Raw genomic sequence first — 12,492 nt, 5'->3', positions numbered from 1 at the left:
TCTAAAGTAATGTAAAAAATTAAAAAAAGAAACAATTTGTAGCGCCCCATCCGTAAAAGTCTGCAACATTACATATACCATTATTTAACTCGCATGGTGAATGCCGTAAAAAAAAAAAATTAAATGCCAAAATTGCTGTTTTTTTGGTCAACTTAGCTCTAAAAAAATAAAGTAATAAAAAGTGTATGCACCAAAAAATGGTACCAATAAAAATGACAACTTGTCCTGCAAAAAAATAAGCCCTCACACCGCTCAATCGCCAAAAAAACAAATAAACTTATGGCTCCCAGAATATGATGAAACAAAACATTTCTTTTAGGGCTTATTCAGACGAACGTAAAATACGCGCGTGCAACGCGCGTGATTTTCACGTGCGTTGCCCGTAGCTATATTAGACAATGGGGCCGTGCAGACATGGCAGCGTTTTTTGCGCAGCGTTGCTCCGTTGCAAAAAACTCACGACATGTCCGTTGATTCAGCGTTTTCTACGCATCACGCACCCATTGAAGTCAATGGGTGCGTGAAAACCACGCATGTCGCACGGAAGCACTTCCGTGCGAACTGCGTGTTTGCGCAACAGCTGTCAAAAGGATGAATGTAAACAGAAAAGCACCACGTGCTTTTCTGTTTCCGAACATCCAAACGGAGTGTCTTTGCGATTAGCGAAACCCGACAACCGAAGCTAACTTCACCGGGTTCGGCCAAACTCGTTTTGGCCGAACTCTGCAAAAAAAATTCCGGTCCGCTACGTCGGGAGACATTCACTGTGCATGGTGCTGAAAGAGTTAAACTGTTTCAGCACCATGGACAGTGACTTGCGATCCCAAAATACATGAACCTGTAAAAAAAAACGAAGTTCTAACTTACCGATTACTCCTGTCTCCTTCCTGCAGTCCGACCTCCCGGGATGACACTTCAGTTCAAGTGACAGCTCCAGCCAATCACAGGCCAATCACAGGCTGCAGCGGTCACTTGGACTGCCGCGTCATCCAGGGAGGTGGGGCCCGATGTCAAGAGAGGCGCGTCACCAAGGACGCGTCACCAAGGACGCGTCACCAAGGCAACGGCCGGGAAGTTCTCGGTAAGTAGGAACTTTATCTTTTTTTTTTACAGGTTTTTCGCTGTTGTGTTCGGCATTCACTGTCGAGGGTGCTGAAAGATTTAGCTCTTTCAGCACCTTGGACAGTGACGGGCGTCGACAAGCCTCATCTCTATGATGCCGGCTGCGCGAAAATCACGCAGCCGCGCATCAGACACGGATGACACACGCAGCTGTCAAATAGTGTTTGCGCACGCGAAACGCTGCGTTGTTTGCGCGCGCAAAAACGCAACGCTCGTGTGAATCCGGCCTTAACAAATAGTTTTTTCTTTGTAAAAAAAAAAATAAAAAAATATATATATATGTGTGTGTGTGTGTGTGTGTATGTATATATATGTGATATCACTGTAATCGTATTGATCCGCAGAATAAAGCAACGTTTTCGTTTTTACCGCACAATGAAAGCCGTAAAAAACAAAACCCAAAAAAGACTATGGAAGAATTACATTTTTTTCTAATTTAACCACACAAATAATCTATTTTCAAAAAATTATCCTTCAGACCGCTCCATTAACAGGAAAATAAAAAAGTTATGGCTCTTGGACGGCGAAGAGTGTAAAACAAAAAGGAAAAAGCAAAAAATGTCTCAGTCCTGAAATGGTTAAGAACTAGCACTAAACTTGATAAAAGTGAGAACCTCCCAGTAGTTGAGGCTTTATATGGTAGTAACTCAGGTACAGACGAAGCAGAATATGCGATTATCAGCAAATATTACACAGTCCATGTAGATCCAGGGTCGGTCCCCGGTCAGTGACTTGTCCCGGAGTCTCCTCTCCGTTTTCTCATCTTTATAGTAAGTTCAGTGTTCTGTATGTGACTTCATTTACTTTCACTTTCATCTGTATGTGACATCATTTCCTATCACTTTTTTCTAGAGTCCGGATACATAAAGTGAAGTAACAGGATCTTACAATATAACAGGAGAACGAGCCGAGACCTGAGAGAGGGGACAACACTTATTATACATCCTGAGGTAAAGTAATATAATAAAACTTCTGGGACTCTCATGATCTGGGGTCAGGTATGAAAACTGTGGTCAGAGGTCACCGAATACATGAAACCGGAGACCTGTTTATAGGAAATGCTGCATTGAGGAATGAGACAAATCCAGGAACTATCAGGTTACAGCCGCACTGAGGATTTATTAGGAAAGGTTCAAATAATTATTTTTATTTTTTTTACTCTCATTATTTCTACAATTTGTTACAACCTTATATTATATTGTATATTTGTCTCAGTAAGTTATGTGCATTTCTATAAGAAGATTTATTATACAGTATTGACCAGAATAAAAACAATTATTGTTCAGTAAAAATAAAATCCTATAAAAAAAATGCATCGAGTAGAAGGTGTCGCCCTGATCGTAACAATCTGTTGAATAAAGTAGTGATAATATTTAGCGGATTTACTTCCAAGAAAATGTAATAAAAGTCAATTAATGAATGATATGTACTAAAAATGAAACTAATAAAAAGTACAACTCCTCCCACAAAAGACAAGCCCCCATACGGCTATTTCGCCAAAAAAATTAAAACGTTTTGTGGCAACACAAAAATTACTTTCCCTTACAAAATGCTTTTATTGTGCAAAAGCAATAAAATAAACTATTCATGTTTGGTATCACCGCAACTGTCATGACTAGAGATGGGCGAACCGGGACAACCGAACCCGGTTTCGGTCCGAACATCGGGAAAAGTTCGGTTCGCAGCGAATCCGAACTTCACCGGGTTCTGCCGAACCCGTTTTGACCGAACCCGGCTACATTTTGGCGCCTGCCACATGTTAAATGTAAAATGGAGGATTTCACAAGATCACCTGACATCAGGCTACCCCATAATGCCTTGCAAACGGCTCTCCCAGCCAATCGGGAGGCAGCATAGGGGCGGGCTCAAGCCTGCAATAAAAAACAAAAACCTATAGTTTAGAGTCTGACACACCAAAATCATTATAAAATAGAAAATTTATTGAATACATCTAAAAAATACCACAAAAGTTAAAACAGAGATGATATCCACAGTACAGAAAGACAACCAGATTATTGTATATAATAATTCCAGATATATGGGTAAAGGACAACACTGTTCAAATACAGGAATACATCCACAATAGGTTACAATTGTGTAAAGTAATATACATATTCTAATACATTAACCAGCAAAGTAGGCTGTTCAACATTAACCAGCAAAATAGGCTATTAAGCAAACAGAGCAAATCTCCCACGTATTTGTCACTCTCACATCTTTAAAGTATAAATTAAATAAACATCAATGAATGAGTGTACACAAGTATAAATACCCCTGAATAAAGCCAGATGCAAAAATCAGTAGAAAAAACTGTGAAATACTAGTGCCATGCACAAGTAAAATACATGGCTCTATTTAAACAGACACATGAAATAGGAGCAGGGCAATAGCTGTAATGTCCACCCCATTTGCAGACACTCAAACACCCATTAGGTAGAAAGTGATAGAAAGAAACTTTTTGCTGGAAAACAGGCATATGCTGGAAGCGGAGTTCATACCCATAGTAACAGGTCACCGTCTCTGGGTGTTTGAGTGTCTGCAAATGGGGTGGACATTACAGCTATTGCCCTGCTCCTATTTCATGTGTCTGTTTAAATAGAGCCATGTATTTTACTTGTGCATGGCACTAGTATTTCACTGTTTGTTCTACTGATTTTTGCATCTGGCTTTATTCAGGGGTATTTATACTTGTGTACACTCATTCATTGATGTTTATTTAATTTATACTTTAAAGATGTGAGAGTGACAAATACGTGGGAGATTTGCTCTGTTTGCTGAATAGCCTATTTTGCTGGTTAATGTTGAATAGCCTACTTTGCTGGTTAATGTATTAGAATATGTATATTACTTTACACAATTGTAACCTATTGTGGATGTATTCCTGTATTTGAACAGTGTTGCCCTTTACCCATATATCTGGAATTATTATATACAATTAATCTGGTTGTCTTTCTGTACTGTGGATATCATCTCTGTTTTAACTTTTGTGGTATTTTTTAGATGTATTCAATAAATTTTCTATTTTATAATGATTTTGGTGTGTCAGACTCTAAACTATAGGTTTTTGTTACTAATCAGCGGGTTCACCGGTATTACCATGCGTCTTTCCCCATAATTTATTATGTTATAAGTCAGATTTTTGACTACATGTATCGGGGGAACTTCTTTCGTGGTGTTCTTCATGTAGGTATACTACTTCAAGCCTGCAATAAAAGTCTATGCACGGAGCTCAGCGGCCATTTTACAGGCAGGAGCTGTAGGGATAGCATCTCTGTGTAGTTAGGGAAAGCTTTAGGAATCTAAAAGGCAGGAATCCAGCAATCGAAGGGGCTCATCCACTACTCACTACTCAGCCAGTGTGTGAATACGCTTTTATAAGGTCCAACTTGCAATACAGGCAGCCTTTGTAGTAGTACTACAACGCCCAGCATTCCCTGATTGCACCGTGGCGTGCCTGATAGAAATTCTAATTCATTGCCATTTGCCAAGCCAGTGTCAGTGTGAATACGCTTTTAGAAGGGGCTCATCCCCGGCTGTTAACATAACAAACAAATAACAATCCAACTTGCAATACAGGCAGCCTTTGTAGTAGTAGAAATACTACTACAAGGCCCAGCATTCCCTGAGTGCACCGTGGCGTGGCTGATAGAAATTCTCATTCATTGCCATTTGCCAAGCCAGTGTCAGTGTGATTACGCTTTTAAAAGGGGCTCATCCCCGGCCGTTAACATAACGAAATAACAATCCAACTTGCAATACAGGCAGCCTTTGTAGTAGACGTAGTACTACAAGGCCCAGCATTCCCTGAGTGCACCGCGGCGTGGCTGATAGAAATTCTCATTCATTTCCATTTGCCAAGCCAGTGTCAGTGTGAATACGCTTTTAGAAGGGGCTCATCCCCGGCCGTTAACATAACAAATAACAATACAACTTGCAATACAGGCAGCCTTTGTAGTAGTGGTAGTAGTACTACAAGGCCCAGCATTCCCTGAGTGCACCGCGGCGTGGCTGATAGAAATTCTCATTCATTGCCATTTGCCAAGCCAGTGTCCGTGTGAATACGCTTTTAGAAGGGGCTCATCCCCCGGGTTTTGATTCAACTTGCGGCACTCCAGCAGTGAAATGTCTGGTAAAAAAAAGGTTGTGAAAGGACGGGGTAGAGGAAAAAACACCCATGCCATGTCCTCTTCCAGTCCAAATGTTGGATCTGTTGGTGCCAGACCCAGTACCAGCATTTGTGGCACAAGACATGTGCCCAGTTCCACTAGTAGCAGCAGCCATGTGCCTGCTGGTAGTAGTAGCAGTATCAGCAAGCCAGACTCCTCCTCCGGTGGGCGGATTACTTTAGACAATACGGCCATTGTGGACTAGTTGGCTGGCTCGCGGTCATCTCAGCAGGAAGACTCTGACGATCTGGCTTCAAGCCAGGTTTCATTGGATTCCAGATCCTCTACAGTTCCTTGGCACAGTGACAGTAGTAATATAGGTATTTCTAGCGTTTCCATTCCATCATCTATGTCTTCACTCCTCCTTCCTAGCGGGAAGCCATCTTTCCTGAGAGTCCTAAGAGACATCTCCTCGGGTGCGAAGGAAGATACTGAACAACATAGTGATGAAGATTTGTTTTCCGCGAGTCAGCCAACGGAGTGTGCTGCGGCGGTGGTGGAGGTGGAAGCGATGTCCGAAACGCATAGCTGTGGTAGTGGGGGTGTTGGTGGTGGTAGCCGTGGTGGCAGACAAAGCAATAAGAGGGGCATGGAGCCCGCCATGATGTCACATCACATTCACAACACAGTGACAGAAGTGGCGGGGATGATGAGGAGGGCTATGATGATTATGTTGTTTTAGGCAGGACGTGGGAACCAGGTGACGAGGTGATGACGGCGTCAGAGGAGGAGGGTAGTAGTGGTGGCACTGGCCGTGATAAACAGCCATGCCGAGGTAGAGGCAGAAGTCAATCTGCAAAACGTTGCAGCGGTAGGATCAGCTCAGGCGCCGGTGACGGCGACACTGATGCTGGTCTAGGCTCCCGAAAAAAGCCTGCCAGACAAGGGGCAAGCTCGGGTGGTGGTGGTGAACGTGGTACTACCTCTTTACGGTACTCTGCCGTGTGGCAATTTTTCTGTACCTTCCCGGAGAACGAAAACATGGCACAGTGCCGTATCTGCAAGCAGAAAGTAAGGCGTGGGCAGTGCAGCAATGTAGGAACTACCGCTCTACGTAAACACATGGAGCGACATCACAAGGCCATGTGGGACAATCGACATGCCCCACCATCATCATGTACATCTAATGAAGACCCCTCTGCCGCTGCTGCTGCTCCGAGTCCCTGTCATCTAAGTAGTAGCCAGGCCTTATCCACCATGTCGTTGTCACCATCATCATCACTGTCATCTAGTGCTCCTCCTACGTCCCGTCAGTTATCCATTACGGAATCGTTGTCCAATAAGCAAAAATATATACCCAGTCATCCACTTGTCGTGCGGCTTAATTCACACCTGGCTAAGTTGTTGGTGGTGCAGTCGCTACCGTACCACCTGGTCGAATCCGCCGGCTTCAAGCAATTGATGGCGTGCGCTCAGCCTAGGTGGCAAATACCTTGCCGACATTACTTCTCCAAAACAGCTGTCCCTGCTTTGCACAAGCACGTGGAGGAAAAGGTGTGCCAGTCTTTGCAATTATCCGTGTGCAGCAGGGTACATGCCAACGTCGACACGTGGAGCAGCAATTATGGGCAGGGACAGTACATGTCTTTCACGGCCCACTGGGTCAATATTTTGCAGTCCGATGCACCACCGCAGCAATGCCAGGCATTACCACCTCCACGCTTGTATCTTTCTGGTTCAACTCCGGACACCAGGCGCCTACCATCCTCCTCCTCCTCCTCCTCCTTGCCTTCCTCAATGGAGGTCTTCCCGTCCCCGACAGGACACAGTGTATCTTCCACTCCTCCTCCCTCCTCTTTTCATAGGTGCAAGGTGAAGCGCCACAACGCTGTCTTACACCTGCTGAGCCTGGGCGAGAAAAGCCACACAGGGCAGGAGCTGCTGCTGTGCATCAAGGAGGAAATCGCACTCTGGCTGTGTAATTTCGAGCTCAGGCACTGGCAGCTGGTTAGAGACGCATGTCGCGTTTTGAGGCCCTTTGAAGAGGCCACACGATTTGTGAGCCGTGACGCTAGCGGAATGAACGATGTTATGCCGCTGATATTCATTATGGAGCAAACGCTCACAGCGATGATTCAGCAAAGGATGGAGGAAGGATCACATCTGGCTATGGATGTTGAGGAGGAGGAGGAGGATGAGGAAACAGGACCTGAAGAGGAGCTGGATTTGGAGATGGAATCACAAGAAGGGATAGGGGACGAGGCAGCCGCACAACATGACAGTGATGGTGATGACGAGTCTGACGACGACCTTGATGATGGACAACCATGGCAGTATGGGGCGGAGATGGAACCAACCGGGCCCTCTGAAACACTGGCCATGATGGCGAGCTGTATGCTTCGTTACTTGCACGCTGACTGTCGTATTGTTAGCATGAAGCAAAGAGATAAGTACTGGATAGGCACACTTTTAGACCCTCGGTATAAAGCCAGAATGGGGGAGTTTTTTGCGCCTTCCGAGAGGGAGGCAAAATTGGCTTATTATCGAGAGAAGCTATGCAGCTAGCTTGTCACGGCTTTCAAACGGCAAACACCTGCTCCCCACTGTCTCATCGTTCCACTGCCTCTGGCAGAGCTACCTCTGCAATAGGCGGCAGCAGCGGCAGCAGCAGCCAATTCAGTTTGGAAAATATGATGACAACATTTTTACATCCAATACCCCGACCTGACACACATCGTAGTCACCAAAGGGATGTTCACCATCACCAGGTGCAGCACCTAAACAACCAGGTTCACTCGTACCTGGACTGTGCCCTTTCTCCGTCAGAAATGCTGATCCCAGACCCCATGGACTTCTGGGTCAGCAGATTGGATCATTGGCAAGAACTGGCCCAGTTTGCCATGGGTGTACAGTCTTGTCCACCCTCCAGTGTAGCGTCAGAGAGGGTATTCAGCACAGCAGGGGGCTTCGTCACCCCTAAGCGAACAAGATTGTCCGCCAACAGCTTGGAAAATCTCACGTTTCTGAAAATGAATCAAGCGTGGATCGGTGAGGATTTTAAAACCCCTGTGCCTGATGCCACTGATTAGATCTGACATTGCTGCTGCTGCCGCTGCCGCCTGATACTACGGATTCTGTCCTGTCCACTCTTTTTTTAATGTGCCGCTGTTGGTGCTGCTACTACTTCTACCACCAATCCACCCCCAGTGCCATCTGCTACAAGCAGGCCTGCCCCACCACAGGGATTTGTCCTGTGACTGTCCAGTCTCTTTTAATGTGCTGCTACTACTACTACCACCACCCTTGCTGTCTGTGTTGGCTACCTCTACTACCACCAATACACCTCCACTGCCGTCTGCTACAAGCAGGCCTGGTGGGCTTATGAGAAGCCATTGCTTGTTGCTTTTACATCCATGTATGGATGAACCCTGGCAGGCATCTGCCAATAAAAAGGGTACATTTTTGGAGGGCTTGCACTCAAAAGCCATTGCATTTTGCTTTTACATCCATGTATGGATGAACCCCGGCAGGCATCTGCCACCATAAAGGGTAAATTTTTTGAAGGCTTGTCAAAAGCCATTGCTTCTTCTTTTACCACCTTATATGTATGAACCCTGGCAGGCATCTGCCGCCAAAAATGGTTAATTTTTGTACCTTTTTTAACAATGCATTAAGCATACAACATGCACAAGTGCAGTGGTTTCTGTTAGTTATCACCATGTCCCATCCGTTTTCCTATAGCCATACATGTTGGCGTAACTTTGACACTAACTTTGCCTTAAAGACAGCTCAAAAGTACTTGAATACACTCATGGGTGACCTAAGGGTGTTATACAGGGCTTCTAGGGCTTTTAAACAGTGTTATACACGATTTTTAGGGGCTTTCTTGTATTATAGGTTCGGTCAGAACTAGTTTGGTCCGAATCGAACTTTATCATGAAATTCGGCGAACCAGCCGAACCGAACTTTTCATAAGTTCGCTCATCTCTAGTCATGACCCTAAGGGTATGTGCACACGACCTCTTTTCAGACGTAATAGAGGCCTCGAATTACGTCTGAAAAAACGCCCCTAATACGCCTACAAACAACTTCCCATTGCTTTCAATGGGAATTACGATGTTCTTTTCCCACGAGCCTTTATTTTACGCTTCGCTGTCAAAAAACGGAGCGGAAAAAGACGCTCCGTAAAAAGAAGTAGCATATGGCTGGGTTCACGTGACCTTTTTTCAGGCGTAAATGAGGCGTATTATGCCTCAATTTACGCCTGAAAATAGGGCTACAATACGTCGGCAAACATCTGCCCATTCATTTGAATGGGTTTGCCGACGTACTGTGCAGACGACCTGTCATTTAAGCGTCGTCGTTTGACAGCTGTCAAACGAAGATGCGTAAAATGACTGCCTCGTCAAAAAAGTGCAGGACACTTCTTTGAAATGTAATTTGAGCCGTTCTTCATTGAATTCAATGAAAAGCTCAAATGTTCAGCCGTCAAAGACGCCTCGCATAATGCGAGGAGGAGCTTTTACGTCTGAAACTACGCATCTTTTTTCTCCTGAAACCAGTCTGTAATTTCAGACGTAAAAGCCAGCTAGCGTGTGCACATACCCTTAGGGTATGTTCACACGGCCTATTTACAGACGTAATTCGGGCGTTTTTGCCCCGAATTACGTCCGAAAATAGCGCCTCAATAGCGCTGACAAACATCTGCCCATTGAAAGCAATGGGCAGACGTTTGTCTGTTCACACGCGGCGTAATTTACGCGCCGCTGTCAAATGATGGCGCGTAAATAGTCGCCCGCGTAGAAGAAGTGACCTGTCACTTCTTTGGCCGTAATTGGAGCCGTTATTCATTGACTTCAATGAATAGCAGCGCCAATTACGTCCGTAATTGACGCGGCGTTCAAGCGCCTGCACATGCCGTTACGGCTGAAATTACGGTGATGTTTTCAGGCTGAAACATCCCCGTAAATTCATCCGTTACGGACGCCCTCGTGTGAACATACCCTAAGCTTGTGCACATACCCTATCACTTCTAAGGGTATGTTCACACGGCCTATTTACGGACGTAATTCGGGCGTTTTTGCCCCGAATTACGTCTGAAAATAGCGCCTCAATAGCGCTGACAAACATCTGCCCATTGAAAGCAATGGGCAGACGTTTGTCTGTTCACACGAGGCGTATATTTACGCGCCGCTGTCAAATGACGGCGCGTAAATAGACGCCCGTGTCAAAGAAGTGACCTGTCACTTCTTTGGCCGTAATTGGAGCCGCTATTCATTGACTCCAATGAATAGCAGCGCTAATTACGGCCGTAATTGACGCGGCGTTCAAGCGCCTGCACATGCCGGTACGGCTGAATTTACGGGGATGTTTTCAGGCTGAAACATCCCCGTAATTTCAGCCGTTACGGACCCCCGCCGTGTGAACATACCCTTAAGGCGTTTTTTGGAGCTGATTTTCCATTGAGCACTATGAAAAACGCCTCAAAAAATCCTCAAAAAACATCTGAAAAGAAGCCTCAAAAGAAGCTCCAAATTTCAATCTCAGCTTCAAAAACGCCTGAAAATCAGAGGCTGTTGTCTCTGAAATCAGCTCCGTATTTTTCAGACGTTTTTTGTTAAGGGCTAGATTACACTGAGTTTTTTGGTGCTGTTTTTGATGCGGAAACCGCGCCAAGAATCAGACGAAATCGCCTCCCATTAATTTTAATGGAAAGTCGAGGCGGTTCCAAAACCCCATTTCAATCAGTCAGAAGGGTAAAATAAACACCTCGACGAGTATGTTGACGAGTTTTTATCAAACCACTGTGCAAAAAAACGTCTGGAGCAGTTTTTACAGGAGGAATTTTCCTTCTGCAAAAAAAACTCAGTGTGAACACAGCCTAAGGGTATGTTCACACGGCCAAATTTCAGACGTATACGAGGCGTATTATGCCTCGTTTTACGTCTGAAAATACGGCTCCAATACGTCGGCAAACATCTGCCCATTCATTTGAATGGGTTTGCCGACGTACTGTGCAGACGACCTGTTATTAAGGGTATGTTCACACGGCGGGGGTCCGTAACGGCTGAAATTACGTGGATGTTTCAGCCTGAAAACATCCCCGTAATTTCAGCCGTACCGGCATGTGCGGGCGCTTGAACGCTGCGTCAATTACGGCCGTAATTAGCGCTGCTATTCATTGGAGGTCACTTCTTTGACGCGGGCGTCTATTTACGCGCCGTCATTTGACAGCGGCGCGTAAATATACGCCTCGTGTGAACAGACAAACGTCTGCCCATTGCTTTCAATGGGCAGATGTTTGTCAGCGCTATTGAGGCGCTATTTTCGGGCGTAATTCGGGGCAAAAACGCCCGATTTACGTCCGTAAATAGGCCGTGTGAACATACCCTTACGCGTCGTCGTTTGACAGCTGTCAAACGACGACTCGTAAAAATACAGCCTCGTCAAAAGAAGTGCAGGACACTTCTTTCAGACGTTTTTGGAGCTGTTTTCTCATAGACTCCAATGAAAACAGCTCCAAAAACGAGTTGGTAAAAAAATGAGTTGGTAAAAATGCGAGTTGGTAAAAAAACGTCTGAAAAGCAGGGTCTGTTTTCCCTTGAAAACAGCTCTGGATTTTCAGACGTTTTGGTTGACTACGTGTGAACATACCCTTACAATGAATCAATGTATTTAGAATTTACAGACGTGTAAAATATATGAAGAGATTCATAGAAGTATATGTGTGTATACGTATATATTACACGTACGTATATATCTATATGATGTTATAGATATATAACATCCCTAACTATTAATTTTTAGTATTAACAAATTTCAAATATATGTCTATATATAATAGACAGTACAGAAATATATATATATATATACACACATTATAATCCCTAATTGATTATTAATTAACTAATTAATTGTCCTAGTCTGAGTACTATCTACCTGAACTATAACTAGCTGCCTACACTAAACTATCTATGTGGAGGTGGTTTTTGTGTGTTTTTCACATTCATTGTGTCTTTATATGAGACACACAGCAGCTGCTCGGCACAGCTTCTTCTCCCCCACTGTCTCAGAACGATCTGACAGGAAGGGAGGAGAAACAGTGTAACAAACAGCACGAAAGTTTGTTGCTGCAACAAACTTTGCTGCTGCAACAAACTTTGCTGTGAACAACATGATAGATTTATCATGGTGATCACGTCATCAGGACCGACACCAATCCGGTCCTGATGTCTTCTCTCAGCACTTAGGCTGCTAGTAGCAG

At 44.7% G+C, this 12,492-nt stretch overlaps 1 protein-coding gene across 1 annotated transcript in view; it reads left to right on the top strand.

Moving 5' to 3' along the window:
• The first annotated feature begins 2,000 nt into the window (after positions 1–2,000).
• The window catches only part of LOC142748464 (uncharacterized), a 120,048-nt gene continuing 109,556 nt past the window's right edge, over positions 2,001–12,492 (top strand). The window contains exon 1 of the mRNA XM_075855557.1: positions 2,001–2,072. The gene's annotated coding sequence lies outside the window, so the exon portion shown is untranslated. The remainder of the gene's footprint in view (positions 2,073–12,492) is intronic.

This window comes from Rhinoderma darwinii, chromosome 3 (assembly GCF_050947455.1).
Source record: "Rhinoderma darwinii isolate aRhiDar2 chromosome 3, aRhiDar2.hap1, whole genome shotgun sequence".
NCBI lineage: Eukaryota > Metazoa > Chordata > Amphibia > Anura > Rhinodermatidae > Rhinoderma > Rhinoderma darwinii.
This window is presented reverse-complemented; position numbering and strand designations above follow the sequence as displayed.